This window comes from Aythya ferina (assembly GCF_964211825.1).
Source record: "Aythya ferina genome assembly, chromosome: 17".
Classification (NCBI taxonomy): Eukaryota; Metazoa; Chordata; class Aves; order Anseriformes; family Anatidae; genus Aythya; species Aythya ferina.
In genome coordinates this window covers 9,498,216-9,515,453 of record NC_140316.1, presented here as the reverse complement: position 1 = coordinate 9,515,453, position 17,238 = coordinate 9,498,216, and the positions used below count along the sequence as shown (strand labels likewise).

The window sequence follows — 17,238 nt, the reverse complement described above, 5'->3', positions numbered from 1 at the left end:
ACAAAAAATTGGCTGGAACCAACCATTTCAGTGTGAACAACTTCACATTTGAGCAACTAGGAAATTCTAATGAAAAAATGTTTTGTTGAAATGTTCCCAACCAGCTCTATCCATCACTTCCTTTCACTACTACCCAATAAAAATAGCTCCCACATACCACTGCAGTCAGGAGTGCCATGTTACAGAAGAAGAAATAACTAAGCCAACAAAATGACTCACATTCCAAAGATAATATATAAGGTAGGGCCTGGCCAACTGGTTAGATTCAAATTAGAACCAGCCTCAGCCTTTCTGCCTGAAACAAAATGATCACAAAATATGATCTGTTGTTATTTTTTGATGTTTGTGCATTTTATTTTCACACACTTCTATTCATGATCCCACTTCTGACATAGTGAAAGTGGACGTGCTTTTAGTGCCATAGAGACTGCTATTTCTCCTCATTTTTATCCTAACTAAAGGCAGGAAACACTAGGATTGTGCAAGGGCATTTGTTCTTGTAAAGAGATTTTTAGGTCTGTTTTGCCAGCTAGGACTTCGCATAGCCTGGTGAACTGTGTGTGAAGATGTAGACCCTTGACCAACTGAATGTTTATGCTGATGGCAGGGTTTGTCTTTTGAAGAGGTGTATTTCGAAGTAGTCACAATTGTGGACCTGGCAGCAAGCAGCTAATGAAACTCAGTGAAAAGTGTTAGGCGTAAGTATAAAGAAATGGACCACTGTGGTCCTGAACGTCCTTAGGGCCTAAAAAGTCCTTTTTAGTATAAACATATAATTCAAAGACATAAAACTTTTAATGCTATTGTTTTTATGAGGTACTGAACTAATACTCTGAAGTTTATCTTGTTAATTCTGTTGATCTTCACTAAGGCACTCGCTCCAGCAGAATGAATCCTTCAGGTATCTGCAGCTTTTCAGCCAGGTTGGTAGTGCTTTTAGGAGCAGCTCATGGTTTAGGGTGAATGCATTTTAAAGCAATCTATAAATCTTTATGGTCTTTGTTTTTCTTTCTCTTGCGTGCATACTTGGCAAGGATTTTCAGTTTGCATCACTGAGAATTTGGTTCACCTAAGTACAATGGTTGAGATTTGTCCACATCTGAAAAGCCAACATCAACCCCTTTGCACCTTTTAAATCTTCAAAACAGGACTGAAGCAGGACTTCATGGTTTGCCTAACTCCCGCACTGCCTTCCCCTGGGCCAGGCAGATGAAGGGGGAGATGGTGGAGAATGAATTACTGAGACCTTGCAATGTGCAGTGGAAGAGAAAGGTAATGTGGGGGCTGCAGTATGATTTTTTGCTTTATTTTCTCCGTGGCCTTGGTGCTTTTGGTGGCTACTCGGACTGTTAAGTTCAGTTTTTGCCAACTTCTTATCAAAATTTGGAAGCTTAAAATGAAGTAAATTAATATTAAACGTCTCCAGAGACCAACTTAATGGGGAAAGGTTCTCAGTTCAGCAGATTTAGTTTATACGAATGATGTGCAGCATGGGTAGAGTAAGAGGCCAGCATTTGATGGGCACACACAAAGTACACAGAAGAATGATGAAGTGGGACCCAAACGAGTAGCTGGGACCAGTGACTGGAAGTGCAAAGGGGAGTTTTTTGGGGGTGTGGATTTGTCTGCTAGAGGAGTCAGCAGAATAGGTGGGATTTTTCAAAGGAAGATTGAACAAAATCCTGGGCGATGTGGTGGGCATGGCAGCAGGGTCACACTAAATGGGAAGAAATCATAGTCTTTGTCTGTGGCTTAGTTTGTGAAATCTTTAAGAATATAAAGCATTGGGATAACCGAAGCTTCAGGTGTTTGGGTAGGATCTAAACTGTACCATAGTGTCAGACAGTGTGTGGGCTGAGCTTTCTCCTGACCACAGCAGGCTCCTGGCCTGCAGCCACTGCCCCAGCCATGTCCCCGTCACACGAGTGGGGCCCTTGTCCTGCATGTACATGGGCCCAAAGAGCCCTGAGCTGCTGCCACTGCCTACATGTGGGAAGGAGCAGGAAAGAGGACAACCCCATAAACACCCAAGGGCAGTCATGAGTGTGTGAAGCCGGAGTGGTTTGAGGGGGCCGGAGTCCTGAGGTAACGTGGTGCCTGAGGGACGGAGAGGTGCCCAGAGCTGGGACTGCACCCTCTGCTTAAAGCCTTTGGTCTGACTGTATGAATCCAGGTGGGGTGAGGGCATGGGGCATATCGCAGGAGAGGGAAACAAGAAATCCTCCTTCATCTGAAGTCATCAAAAAGGCTTTTGTGCTGTATACCTTTGGCTCGTCTGGCTTTGAATCTAGCCTGGAACTGCCAGTGTTTACAACTGAGCGTGAGGGGGGCTTGGTGGTGTTTAATGCTTGCCCATTATTAAAGCTCGTTGCTACATGTGAACTTAGCGGCTCCAGGGGATGCTCAGGGAAGTTAAGGTGAGCAAGCCAGAAGCTGGACATTAATGTGGATGCAGCCAGTGCTGCCACGTGGCCTTGGCTTGTTATTGTTGAGGCCCTGTGGTGACCTGGTGGTGACTATCTGAGGCCTGCAAAGGTGCTGCAAGAAGCAGGGTGCTTCTGAGGCGCTGCCTAACCCCAAGGTATCCCAGATTATTTCCCTTTGGCCAGGTTCAGGGGGGCTTTTTAACACTGTTGTCAGATGTCCCTGGCAAATGTCAGCTCCCTGATTATTGAAATGATCTGCACAAGGAAATAAATAAATAAAAGACATAAGAACAGAAAGTGCACCCTCCCAAGATAGCTTTTATGTAGCTAGAAAAGTGAGGTGGTTTCCTGTTCTAAATATTTAACATGATGTTTATGATATGTCCTCTGGGGGAAGAAATGCTTGAAAGCTAATGTTTATGAAGTAAGTCTGGAGGGATGGAAAGGGGAGGGAGGGCACACTAACTAGAAGGAAAAAAAAAAAAAAAAAACAAGAAAACAAAAGAAAGAACCTCAGGAGATGTCCTGATTTATGGCTTTACTTGCTGGAGAAAAATCCCTGTTTTGTTAAAAAGGTTGCAACTGATGGAAACCAACTTCAGCTCAGTGCTTTTTGAAACCAGAAACCTGTTCCCTGAGTCCAGACAGGATCTGAGTCTGGGCCAGCAGGAATCTTTTACTAGCTGCTGCCTTCATGCTTCTGAGCCCCACAGAAGGCGGCGTATGTGTCTCCGCATCACGTGAGGGTTGGAATGACGGTCTGATGTTTAAGAAGCTGAGCTACGTTTCAGAAAGGAGGGGTGAGTTCGGTTTCCTACTCTGCCAAAGGCTTCTAGTGTGATATTTGGGTGTTTAATCTCTCTTTGCCTCTGTTCTCTGTCTGGGAATAGAAACAATTTCCTGATTCACTGGGAGATTGAAAATAAATCACTTTCTTGTTATGTACTTAAATAAAGGCCTGGGTTCCCATTATTTCAGGAAGGATGACTGAACTTCTTGTGAAGCACACTCTGAATGGATGATATTTTTCAACCTGATTTATTAAAAGTAAGCCCAGTACTTTGTTTTACCTTAGTAATTCTGTATGCAAACTGCAGCAGTTCAGGACCAGCTTCATGTATGGCTTTGTCATTCCTGCCCCACAGTGTAAATCCTTTGGGGGAAAGCTGTAGGTCAGAGATATGGAAACACCAAGTGTTTCTGCTGCTCTGATTTTCAGTAGTGGGAGTTAGTGCAATTTTAAATACCAGCTATGCCTAGTACAGAGGGCATGTAACAACAGAAGCTGCTGCATTAGAAGGTTAGTGAAACTCTTGCATATTTTACTGTGTTGTCTCCTGGGTCCTCAACAGAACTCCTGGCAATTCTTCTGGCACATGCTGAGGGTCTTAGGTCTTGGGACTGAAAGGGCCTGAAAGGTAAACCTAAAAAATTTCAAACATAATGTTGTCTAAGATGAAACTCCACACATGGCTTTAGCGTTGGAGGTTGAAGTTTTCAAAGATGTCAGAGGCCAGGTACAAAAATCCCATGTCTTAATCAATACCTTAGGTTTCCTCAGTACACTGTGCTCAGCCTGGCTGGAAGTCAGGCCATTTGTTTCAATTATTAAATGTGGATTTATGGCCCCTGTTTTTTCTTGGAAATAGAACCACGCTTGGGACCAGTTTTCTCCTTGCAAATAACTGTGTTTGCCTGTAGTCAGTCCACGCAGTTAGAAACGTGTCAGTCACACTTACAAACATCCACTTTCCTGCTCCATTTTCTCACTATCCTCATGATTCTGACCTTTCTCACCAAAGTGTAACAGTTATACATCCTTTTTTTTTTTTTTTTTCCTGGGATCATGGTGTTTTGCACAGAGCTCCTCTACGTTTGATGGCTTTTCTTTGACACGCTATCAGCAAGCTCTTAAACAATTTTCCTGCAGAGAAAATCACTGTGCTGTGACGGTGCACCACTGGGTAATCCTATTTTGATGATAGGCAGGTCTGATTGGTCCAGCATGGGAAGATGTCAACTGGTGTTGATAATCTTAGTGCACCTTCTCACTCTATTAGCTGGTCAGCTATAATAGCTGCATTCTTCCAGTAACAAGTATAGATATCTTATTTAGATTTCTCTGAATGACTGATGTTGAATAAAAGCATTTGGATAACAGTCGAAACAGTGATGGCTGAAAAGGGATTTGAACTTTGGTAGACTTTAGGTGCTTTGGGTAAAATTTACCAAACATTGAAAGCTGATAATGTGTACTGCCTGCGTGTTGTGTTAAACACTGGTGGCTCATTCACATTAAAAAACAAGGTAGGAGGCAATAATCTACTTCTTCAAACTAATCAATGGGGCTGATTATTCAGGAGGTGTGAAGAACGTCCCTTCTTTATACCTTGATTGTGCAGGGAAAAGGCTGTTGTACATATGTGGCATTTAATTTTTTTAATGCTCCCCTTTGCCCTAAAGTTGTGAATCTCTTAAATTCCAACATGAGAAATTGCCAAACATAAGAAAAACAGCCAATCTTTCCCCTCCCCACAATCCTACCGTACACAAACCTCCAAAACTTCACATAGTACCTGAGCATCTGGAGCCCTGGGCTGAGGGAAACATGGTTTTAAACAAAAAATCCCTAACTCTAATCTACAGCCCCCTTCAGACCTGCCTCTAGGGAGAAACCTACCAATTACTATTTACTTTACCAACCTAGAGTGATTTGTGGATGTATGTAAGAATTATTTACGGTTTCATGCAGGAAAAACTTTCAGCTCCCTATTTGCCCTTGTAAGTAATGAGTTGCCTCAGGGGATCAAAGGTCAGATTTTGGTTTTAATGCCCACCTCCTTTTAAAAAATAAATAAAGCAATCTATGTGAAAAGAAGAAGAAAAAAAAATAACAGTCTGAAAAGGCTCTGACTCCTGCTCTGCTTTGATGTTTTAGGTCTGGAAGGGATCATAAATTTGCTGGTGTGAGATAGAGTGATAATAAATGTAGCTTTTAACTGCTGGGTTTTTAGCTCACACAGCATCCATTATCACTGGCAACTGCAAAGGGAATGTACTTTTTTTCCTTGTTGCTCTTTAGAAAGATAAATATTCACCCCACTATCTGGTGATGTCCCAGAAGCTTAGACGTAGCCTCTCCTTGTGACAGTTCCCCAACAACTTTCATTCTTGGGCAGAATGATTCAGTGGTGTTGATAAGAGTCTGGAGGGGTTAGCTTCCCACTTCGTTCAGCATTCATTGCTTGGGTATTTCTCAGTGGTTTCAGGTGTAGTGAGCTTGGAACTACTCGTGAGCCAAGGAACTACTTGGAACAGAAAATATGTTTGGGGTTCAAAGCTGGAGAGCTCTTGAGGTTCCCTAAAGAGTTTCAAGCAGAACAACCACTTGGTTTTAGGAGGACTTTTGTTATCCATCTCATCTGGCTTTCTGTGACACTCATGCCCTAGAGCACTTCCTTCTTGTTTCTTGAGGATGAATAGGCCAAAGAAAAGGCCCTGGCCCAGTGATGGCTGCGTGCCGTGTCAGCACACTTTCATGCCACCCTTAGGACTGTATTAAGCTCAGACGAGATGCAGTATTGAAAATGACTTTAAAAGTCTGACAGATACTTTGTGCCTGTATGGAGCAGCGCTTCCAGTACAACCAGCTTAGTCATGTCATAATATTTTAAAACTACGTTGTTAATAAATGATCTTAACCACTTAGATGTCTATTAATGTCTTTTTGCTGAATGCCAGCAACCTCATATTCCAACAATTTCCACAAGGACTTATTGACCATGTATAGATTTGGAATGAATTTTGCCAAATCAGTTTATCGTCCCCATATATCTCTATCTGCTTTGCCTTGTGGAGCGAAACACTTTAGCTATGGTTTTTCTTTTCCTTAGATCAGCAGTTAAGTCGTCTTTACTCAACTTGCATCCATTATGGATCACTCCTGTTAGTAATATCATTATTTTATTTTATGTTTTAAGTTCAACCATAGATATGTTTCTTTAGTCTGCTGCAAAACTTAAAGATTTTCCACATATTCTTTCAAGCCACCAATCTAAATGAGAAAATCATCTACTCTAAATTCATCACCTTGAGAGCTTTTAGAAACTGTTTGATAACCTTGGGAGTAGAATGAGTAGTAGACAGCACTTACTTAAATAACACTCAAAGGGTGACATTGACTTGGTCTTTACTTGCAACTTGTATACAGTTAAGATTGTGAATTTTTTTTTATGATAGTTCTCGTTTGTATTTCTTTCAAGTGTAGTGTAGAATTTTCATTTTATGCCTTTTCTTAAATTCTGTTCATTGGAAGATATGTTTACGTGCTTGGCTTTTTATTCCAATCATGAGAATAAGCCTCTCTTCATAGATTCATAACATTAAAGGTCAAAGGCATGCATTATCTAGTCTGAATTCTTCTGCAAAGCAAGCCAGTGTGTTGGAATACATTTACTTATGAGTGGCAGATACATCTTCCAGAAAAGCTTCCAAACTTTCAGAAGTAGGCAATGTCCAACATCTCCTAGCAGTCTGTTGTAATAGTTAATTACCATGACTAAGCATTTAGCTGCTAATTTGAATATGTCTGGCTGTAGCTTCTGGTCAGCGTAATCCACCCGTTGTTTTACTTTAAGCTACAGCAATCTTCCTTTTCATGACATCAGCTTTACTTCCAAGTTTATCTTTGGGGCCTTTGAAGTTGTTATTAAGTACGCAGTTTTGTTCTTTTGCTGAGCCTCTATCTTTGAAGACATCTGAGAATTATTTTTAAATGCTGTCTGTATTCATCACATGGACCTCGGCTGCTTGTTTTGACCATACTTTTTGCTTCTTCCTGGGTCCATAGAGATAGCTCAGAGATGGTGTCTATCTAGTGCATGCTGGTTAGAAGGTGAGCCATTTTATCCCCCAAAAGTATCTAGAATGAATGGGTTGTGTTACCTCCTGGGGATTCCTGTGCCATTGGTTCAGCAGTAAGACTAGGTGACTGCCTTGGCTAGATCCTCCCTTCCCAACTGCTAAAATTAGCTGACATGAATCCAGCCCAGTTGCACACCGTTACCTAATTTTTATAACCCCAGAATTATTTCTATGGAGAATAAGAATAGCCATCCTGTTTTACTGGAAGGGCGTTACTGCTTCAAATTGCCTATTTTTATCAGTTCATTCTTGGTTCTCTTTTTTGATAACCTGTTCCCTCAGACTAGCCCAAGTGTCTGAGGTACCACGTAAAACAGTAGGTAAGAGTGTCAAACGAGAGAAAATGGATCACTTGTTCTGTGAGTAATCTCACTGTAAAAGGAGACCACTGAAAATGATTCAAGTGACCACCTGGAAATTGAGTCTGGGAAAATATCTTAGCATAATATGAACTTGAGCTGGACTCCAATGGCCACAAAGGCTGGACTCTAGATAAGGTTCATTGTGTGATTTAAAACATCTGCTTTGCTGGACTGGATCTTATCCATACTCCTTGGAAAAGGACAGCTACTCATGGAAATGTTAGCCAGGTTCTGGATGCAGCTCTTGTAAAATCTCTCGGGGAGCTCCTGCTGTTCTTCCTCTGCATGTGCTGGAGCTGAAATGCCTTGGGAAGGCCATATACCAATCTTTACAACTGCTGTTTCAAATTCATGATGACTGTTGAAATGAAATTGGATAATTGGGATTAGGCAGTAAAATACAAAGAAGAAGAGGAACTGGAAATGGGTATCGCAGCTAACCTGCAGATGCCTGTTGAAAGGCAGGTGTGTATCTGTTTGTATGTTCAGGCTGGCAGCTGGAGAACAGTCTGCTCAATAGAAAACTATATGTGTAAATGCAGCAAAGTCATTTTCTCTGATGCAGCCATGAGGGTCTAAAATTTGAAAGAGAAAAGTTTTAAGGGAAGAAGATTTTTTTCCCCTTTTATTAAACCAAATGAAATATTTAAGAGAGCAGTTAAACTTCTGGGTGCATGTGTCTAGTCATTTCCTCTTTTAGGGCAGGCTAGCCAAAACTGGATACCTGAATGCATGCATATGCTGGTTAAAAAGGGTTTTACCCTGGAAAAGAATTCCAAGAGTAAAAACTAAAGAATTGCTGGCTGACTTTAAGAATGAGTGTCATATTAACATGCTGTTTCCTTTTTGTTATCAGTAGCTAATACCTATTCCCTCCGTGAACAAAATAATCAGTGTGGTATGTTGGATTGTTTTAAACTGGGGAACAGGGATAAGAAAATCTCAGCATCAAAGCAGTCATGAGTGAGGGCTTATCTGGGGAGCAAAGGTGGAATGAGCATACACCAGTGCATTTTAGAGAGTTAACCTCGAGGTCTGATAGTCTGCATCATGCTAAAATGCTGTCAGATTTCAGCAGTCAAATAGAGGCAGATAGAAAAAAAAAAAACTTAAACATTTAGCTAATCAGGATTACACCCAGCTAATGGAGAGCAGTTGTTTTTCCCCCCTTCCCTATCATCCTGGTCGATTCAAATTGATCCTAGTTCTGCTGAGCGAGAGCAGTCCTTCAAAGTTTATTCTGGTGTCAATTTTTATAGTTTCCCCCACTGATCAATAGAATGCATAATCATTAAGGCAAAGTTTGTGAAAGCTAATCCTTCAATACGAGTTTTATGAATGGCTTAGAGTCATGGCTCTAACCATTTGGATGTAAGTGGAACCTTTAATCAGGTGAGTGACAGGAGACAGTCAATAGGATTTGCTGAGACTGGATTCTGATTTTCTATACAGCTATGCAGAGTGAGCAGGGGAAGGGGGAATGAGGATGGCCAGAGGAACAGACATAGGCTAAAATGGAAGTTTCTCCTCTTTTATTATTTATAAAATGTATTTCCAGTATTTTTAAAAAACACTTTGCACTTGCATATCATTTTTCACCTAGAGAGCTCAATTGTCTTTGGGGACGTTTGCTGATGAAACACTACGTCATCTTTTTGTGAAGGTGAATAACAATTAGTGCTGCTTTACACTGCTGAGAGCTTACTGTACCGAATTTTCCAAGTGCTGCAAATTTGTAGCTTGTCAAAAAGGGGAAAGAAAGCAGGGACTAACGAAGTGACTTACTTTGGATGTCACGGAGTAGGTCAGTGGTAGAGGAATAAGAAACCTTGGAATTGCTTTATTTTTGCCTACTAGACATAGGTGGTGGTGTAGCTTTTTCTTCTTTTTTTTTTTTTTTTTTTTTTTTTTAACACATCCTTATCTCCTGAAATTGCAAGGGAGAGATCATTTGAACCATGTAGACTAAGAAGAAGAGTAAAGAGTTACATAAAGTGGGGAACTGAAAAATCAGAGGATTAGAGGGAAGATGAGCTGTTATACGGAAATCATCACTGCTGTAGCTGACCAATATTCACTTGGTGGTAGCATTAATATCTTTACTTCTCTCCTTTTCTGCTATTTCAAATGAAATGAGAAAAGCAAACGTGCTAGCAAGGCTATTTCCGTAGCAGCTAGAAGTATTTTTGCTTGGGCAAATAACTTCTTGCTGAAGGATTTGCCACAGAGTGCCAGGATGAAAAGAAAGCAGCCAAAATTATGTTTCCATTCAGTATGCTGAGAAGTAAAGGGCAAGGTTTTAAGTTTAAGGTTTTAGTACAAAGACTTCCATGGCAATGAGGTGTTCTGAGTGTTCAACCCCAAAGCTTTTAGCTGTCAGACTGGACTATTTGAAGGCTGAAAAAAAAAGCTACAAAACTGCTGAGAAGCAAAGCTGGTATTTTCATTTGCACTTTCCAAGAAGAATGGAATGACAAAGGTGTATAACGTAAATAGTGATCAGTAATTTCCTTTGCAGCTGGCAGGTTGGGAGTTTGCTAAGAATTTCTAATGGTAAGTTTAAATTTTCAGTGAGTTGCCTGCTACAGCCTAATACAGCCCCTTTGGCTTCTTGCTTTTTGTTAGCTGGGTTTGTCCTAGTGTTCATCACCTGGCTCTTCCCTTTAATGATTTCACAAATGTTTTTGAAGCAGCTTCTCATTTGGGTGATTCAACGAATTTATCCTGATCTTCTCCAGATGAGGAGCTGGCACTGTATCTACAAGTAATGCAGTAGATTTGGGAGGGGTTACGTCACTGCACTCTGTACATTAAGCTCAGTGCATATCGTGCTCCTGATCTTCTGACATTGCTGCATTGGGAGGTTGGTAGAAATAAGATTATTTTTTTTAGCTGAATTTATTTTCTGTGTTTATTGTTACTTCATAGTCCCCAGAGCATTTTGACATCATGGGAGAATAGCAGCCTGAGTAGATGGATGACAAGAGGTAGAGAAACTCTGCTTATGCAGGCGTCTTCAAAAAATCAGAAAAGACAGAGCGATGCGGGAAATACACCACCACTTACTGAGAGATGATCTCAGAATAGATCATGCCATGATAAACCCAAGGAGTGTGGCGATATTGGCTCAATGGGCTGGCACTGACCTGGAAATGCAGACCCAAATGCTGTCGGATTTCCAGGTGCAGTCCCATGTGGACAGGTTCTGAGGGCGGTGAATGGGGCAGCACCTCCACTTCCTCGTGATAAGGTCCCAAGGGGATGTGTGGTGGGCAAAAGCCCCCTTGCCCAGCTGTCCCTTACCTCTTAGAAAAATTTCTACCCAGTGACTATTAGCTGTTTCACACCTAGATCTAGATCTGACCCCATTGCTAAAAGATGGCTTTTCATCATTTTCTGTGAAATGCTCACAAGCCTCTGGCTCTGAAATCTCTTCCGAGTGACAAAGACAAAGATATGGGGTCAGCTCTGAACTTGGAAATGATTAGTTGCTGAGATGTATATCAAAGCTTTTGGTCTGACAAGAGCTAACCTTTGATCTGGTAAATGGGAACTTTACCCTGCAGAGGCAAGGGAAGGGGAGGAGAGGAGCGGATTGATAAATCAGATGGCTTGGGAAAGAGCAGGGGGAGCTGAGAGCTGGCTGTGTTGGTTCAGGTTCAGGTGGAAGGAGAGACTGGGGAAAAGGGTAGTAAGTCTACAGGTCTCAGGAAAATAGAAATAAGTGAGCTCGTAGGCTGTGAGAATGATCCAACCTCTGTTCTTCTCCATTCCCTTCTCCACCTTCTGCTGTCTGCTTCGCAAGGGCAGTTGGTTTGTGGACGCTGGCGCTTGGGAATTAGGTAGTGGGCAGTGTTGTCCCACTCGGTGGCTTCCCTCTGGTGCCCTGAGCATCTGACTGTGAAGAGGCACAACACAAACATCTGTCTTACGGGAAACTGGCTCTGGAGAGGTTTCTTCAGAGTGGATGGTGGTTGTGGTTCAGTGTTTGGGCAGCTCGCTGGCCCTTGGTTCCACGTTAACCTCAAACATAGCCTCACAGTCATGGAGTTCATGGGGCATGCTTGCATGACGGGGTGAAACCTCCTGGAGTTCAGGCCGGTCCTGGCAGCACACAGCAGCTAAGGTGCTTTCCAAAGGATATTTCTCCAGGATTCCTATGCTGACGTCTCTTTCCTCATGAATCTTAGCTCATCCCAGAGCTGGAAGGCTGTGTTTACGGCACATCCCTTTTTCCTTCATTTTTTGTCACTGCTTTCCTTCTTCTCGCACCTGAATGCTGACCAAGTAGTTTTCCTCTTGCACCAAATGCTTCATTTCCTGATGGGCCCTTCCACAGGCTGACGGTGCTGTTTACAAGTGCTGCTGGATGCCTTGCTGTGAGTGATGAGCCTGTTCCCAGTCCTACACCGCGCTCCCTCCCCCTGCTTTCACTATGGTAAATATTTTAGTACTCGTTGAAATCAATTGAGCCTCATCAATTGGAAATAGAGTGTAAATCACTGGGACTTTTGCATTCACCCCAGAAATCAATTTTCACACATTAGGGCTATTAGCTTATTGAGAACTGTGTGATAAATGGCTGCGGGCCATCATGGAGCCACACCTGCCAGCTGTACATTTTGCATCTCAAACAGGCTCAGAAGCAGGGGGACGCCAAGGGAAGGAAGATCGCAGGTTGGTGGAGTGGTGCAGGGTAGGAGACACGAGGAGCATGCAGCCAGACAATCCGTGCCTGGAGATCGATAACACCTCCAGAGCACTAACTCATCCTCGCAGCGACTGGAGACAGAAGGCGGCTCTGAGCCAAGTTGTGGTTAGGCATTGATGTTTTTTCCTCTCTCAAAGATGAGCATAATTTGGGGAGGAAAGGTGAAATGTAGATTATGAACAGTTAATAAAACTAATGCAGTAGTTTAAAAAAGAAGCTTTTCCATGAGTAAATACCTTTCTTTCAAACAGCAGCTGGAGCTGGGGTGTAGAAATGCCTCCTGCTCCTGCCATCCCAGTGTTCTGGGTGAAGTGGATGTGCAGTTCCTCACAAGCTGGAGTTTCAATCTGTAATGCCTTCCTATTTTTGTGAATTCTAATAGTGGCAGCTAATAGGCTTTTTGTTGAACAAGTCCTGCAATTTAAGTTTCTCTATGGTTTTGTTTAACAAGGTAAAGAACCTGGTGGCCTAGCTGGATGAAGCGTACAGTGCCCAGCAGGTTCTTCTGTGGCTGTCTGGAAGACCCTGGTCTCTATTTCCAAGACAGAAAATAATCCGTTCTTCTCAGTTACTAGTGCCGAACACGATTGAGGGTGACTCCAGGGACTTGGAGGCTCTGCATGGTGCAGTCTGTGTTTATTTGCATTGTAATTTGGCTTTTTACACATGGAAGCCACCTCTGGGCCAGAGGAAGTCATGCATAGGCAGGGCAGTCTGTAGGCAGACCTCTGGCTAGAGGTCTTTTCTTATCCCTGTACTTCTCCATAACAGTTTGTGTCAAGCATGTATTTCCCAATATTGGATATTTCTCTTTACAGTAGGAGGGAAAAAAAAAAACCAGGAGCATGGGGGGGGACCTTGAACACTAGATCACCAGATAGATTGTGCAATGTAAGTAACAGTGAATTAATTTTCATGCTGTGAGGTGAATATACATACGCCGCTGTCGTTTGAGGAATGAAACCCAGAGTTACTTCAGTAGACAGAGAAGATCTGTGTCATCAAAGTTTCTTTCTCAAGAAAAGCGATGTGGGCTTAGAGAGGCAAAGCTCCTTCCTGTGTGGAGCTGGAAGAGAGTGACTCAGCTGCTTCTTGCTCATACGTTTTGGCAAGGAAGCCCAGGACTGGTGTAATAGGAGAAATTTCCATGCTCCAGCACTACGGAGACTTGCCCTGGCACAGCTGCTGTAGGTGGCAGTGCTGTTGACTTGGACGGCATCAGGAGAGCATTCTGAGAGCAACAGGCAGCCAGGAGTGCTGGCACGGCAATAAAGATGTCCAGCGTGAAGGAGCTTGGCTGCCACTCGTGGGTAGCTGTGACCTGCTCCCTGGGACCCACTGTTTTCTTGATGCTTCATCACCCCGTGGGCCTGTCTCCTTCTTGCTGTGAAAGACCAAGCTGCGGGACAGAGAGCTCTGACTCGCTTCCAGATAATCTTTGCAGGCCAGCTGGAAGCAGGAAGCAGTGGCCTGCTCCCTGAAGAGTGCCAGCGTGGTTTGGCAGCCCTCACAGCAGCAGACAGCTGGCTTTAAAATGTTCGCACCTAAAAGCTCCTGTGCTTCATCCGGCCACACTCCTGGAACATTTTCCAGTCGCTCCATCCAAAATGTTGCCTTTCCTCTTCCTTACAAGTCTCATATCTAGCAACACACCCTGTGCTGCTCAGACCTGTTGGTTACCTTATTCCCAGGATCTGGAGTTTCAGTCTGGTCGGCTGCGATCAAGACTCCGGGCAGGGGCTGCATTACTTCTCTGACAGTCCTGGGCTCTCACCCTTAGCTAATTACTTTGATCCTTTACACTTTGTAAAAATTCTTACAACGCAAACTAAGTCCCCCCTGGCTTTAACCTTGCGACCTAACTGGCCCTTGTAAAAGGGAGGGAGAAAACACACAGTCAGGCACGCACAAGCACACACACGCACACACACTCACGAATATGCCTATATACACATCCCCACAAACTGCCTAAAGCCTGTTCCTTTAATAGTTTCCTCCCAGGACTCCCACAAAAAGGCAAATAAAACTCCTTTTACAAGATAGCAGGGCAGCATGAAGGATCAACTTCACCAACAACAAGTTCTTTCTTCAGTTCATTTGTTTTTAACATACTTTTCCTCCAGATTTTGATCCTCTAAGTGCCTCTCCCTCCTCTTCCTTTCCCTTTTGAGGCTTCCATCGTTGTTCCCTTTGCCTGCCCTGCTGCCAGCAATTTAATGGCTAAAACAAGCGGTGTATTTTTTCAGGATCTGCTTGTTCACAGGGAATAGCATGTGTATGAACACACACTTCTAAATTCCCCTTCCATGACTAAGGAATGTTTCTTTTTTTTTTTTTCTTCACAGGAGCTAGCTAACAAAAGAAATCCTGAGGAGAGGGAAAAAGCATCGTAGCTATGAAGAGGAATTAAACAGACCAGGGATCTTCAGCCTGCGAGGCAGCTGAGGAAAGATCCAGTAGAGGTCTATAAAATTGTGAGTGGCCTGGAAAAATGAATTGGTTGCTACTCTTTTACTTCAGTTACTAGAAAAAGCAGTTTCAGAAGAAACCAAAGGTAACAGTTCCTCACACAATGTGCATGTCTCTTTCCCCTATACCACAGCTAGGAGAACCATTTTAGAGAACCTTAACTCGGTGAACAGCATAAAGAAATTTAAGTTTCTATATGGTTTAGATTAAGCATGGGGAAACAAATTTGTTTCTTGCTCCTTTACTGGCTGACCAGCATTTATGAAACTTACACACACTTAATAATCTTGAGACTTCTTTCTCTCTGACATACTTGGTTAAGAATGCTCAATATTGTCTAAAGTTACTGTAAACCAAAAAGTAGTGACAGATGCCTACACATCATGATTCACAAGCCTTGTTTCTTTAGGGAAACACAGAAAAAATAAAAACCTTCATTTGCCAATAAAACCCACATTTGGATCCCTTTACCATTTCCTCAGTTAAGCCAAAACCAAATTGTTTGAAAGCTTTTAGGCTTTCATTTATTTCTCCCTTCTTTCTAGTATTTTCTGTTTCCCATGCCTGAACTAGAACTGATAAAGAAAGGAAGGAGTTTGGAAAGAAAATCCTACACAGTCTGTTGCTCTTAGTAGATCACTTGGATGTGATAATCAAATCTCTAGACTCAGTTGACACCAAGGATGTCATCTGATGTTTTCCAGGAGCCATGAGATGGATTCTGAAGATTTTGTCTTGAGGGGAAAAGTGCCCTACCCTTTTCCTGAAGTGTCTGCATTAGGTCGTGCTGTTTGATTTTACTTTATGTTAAGATCTTGGATCTGAGGCTCAAGCTGGTGAGAAAAGCTTTCACAGCATCGCTGCAGGATGACTATGCCTATGCAATAACTACACACAAAGGTGCTTTATTTGTACTTTAATGAGAAAAATCACAAACGTGCAAGTCCATTTGACAGTTCCATTACTGAGAAAAAAATGCCTTTTCCAGAGAAGCATGGGGTTGCCATGTAGTATGTCCTTCTAACCCATGGGACCTACAGGATGCTATAGCAGAGGACAGACTTCTGTCAAATTGCAGAAAGATAAATTCTGCAAATAGAAAATCAGTCACATTTTTTATTCTTTATTCTTTATTCTAAGCAGAAATCTGATGTAGTATTTAAAGTGATCGTCTATTCCACAGGTTACAGTATTAGGAGAACAGAGAAGAGCAGATTATATTAAGGAAGTCCTACGACATAGAAAGATTTTAGAGATCAAGTGTAGACATTTCTTGAGAGGTTTGTCTTTAGAAGACTTAGACTGAGTCCATCCTCTAAAATCATACAGTGGAGAGATTCAAAACCACGTCTCCTGGTGTGATTTACTGCCCTGCAATTACTGTCCATCTCTGGAGTGAATTACTTGTTTTTCTTTTTTTACAAGGGTTAAGGATGGAACATGGATAGGATAAGCCCTAGCTTGTTGTGTCCACTAATTGTCCCTAAGATGCACCACACAGGACAGTCACGGTGTCGAGTTAAGATCTGTGGAAGTCAGTTTAGCAGATAGTGACAGAATTAGGAACTGTGTGTGTTTGAAGCAAAAGTGGATTTTCCCAGTTGCTTGGGCATCAAGGCTTTAGGATCAACATTGTGATGAAGAGACAGCCTACTGACTATGAAGAACAAAGGGGAAATCTTGGTAGGATTTTCATACATGCCCCTTTTTCTCTTTGAAGAGGATAGTTGTTGAGACAGGGAGCTCTTTGGCCAAGGTTCTCAATTTTTTTACCTTGCTTGTATAGCACCTAGCACAAGAGTGCCCTTATTACTTGCTTACGAATCCTTGGGATTCTCGTATTATACTTTGGAAACACTCTGAGAAAGAACTATTCATGTAATAGAAATACCAAAAGGAACCTTCCCAGCACCCCTTCCCCTGTGAGAGATCCTTTGTGGTTTCTCTCATACCCTCAAGGCTTGTGAGCGTGATTTTATCCCATGCCAAGTGACACTTGAATTTCCCAGTGCTGAGGTTTTTCTCCATTTTTGTCTAGGTCAACTTCCCACATGTGTGAGTCTGAGTGGAGCCATTTCAAGGCTCAGTCTCCATAGGGTGCTAACCATGCCAAATCTCTGACCACATCCAAATTCTAGTAGAGGGCTTGGAGATGGCCTCTCTTTCCCCCACGTTGCCTGCTTATACTAAATACTGGGGCAGCTCTCTAAAATACTGAAGGAACAAAGCATGCAAGGCAGTAAAATGAGGCAATTAAACCTATAAAACCAGGGTTTACAAGGAAATTTATAGTGTCAGAGGCTTTTTATAGCTTTTTTAGATTAGTTTAAATAAAAAAGGGGGAGAG

The 17,238-nt window shown here is 42.4% G+C and overlaps 1 long non-coding RNA gene across 7 annotated transcripts in view; it reads left to right on the top strand.

The window, feature by feature from the left end:
* The window catches only part of LOC311446186, a 265,671-nt gene that overhangs the window by 208,882 nt on the left and 39,551 nt on the right, over positions 1 to 17,238 (top strand). For all 7 annotated transcript variants that reach the window (XR_014698788.1, XR_014698789.1, XR_014698790.1 and 4 more), the window contains one exon: positions 14,768 to 14,976. This is a non-coding gene — a long non-coding RNA (uncharacterized lncRNA). The remainder of the gene's footprint in view (positions 1 to 14,767; positions 14,977 to 17,238) is intronic.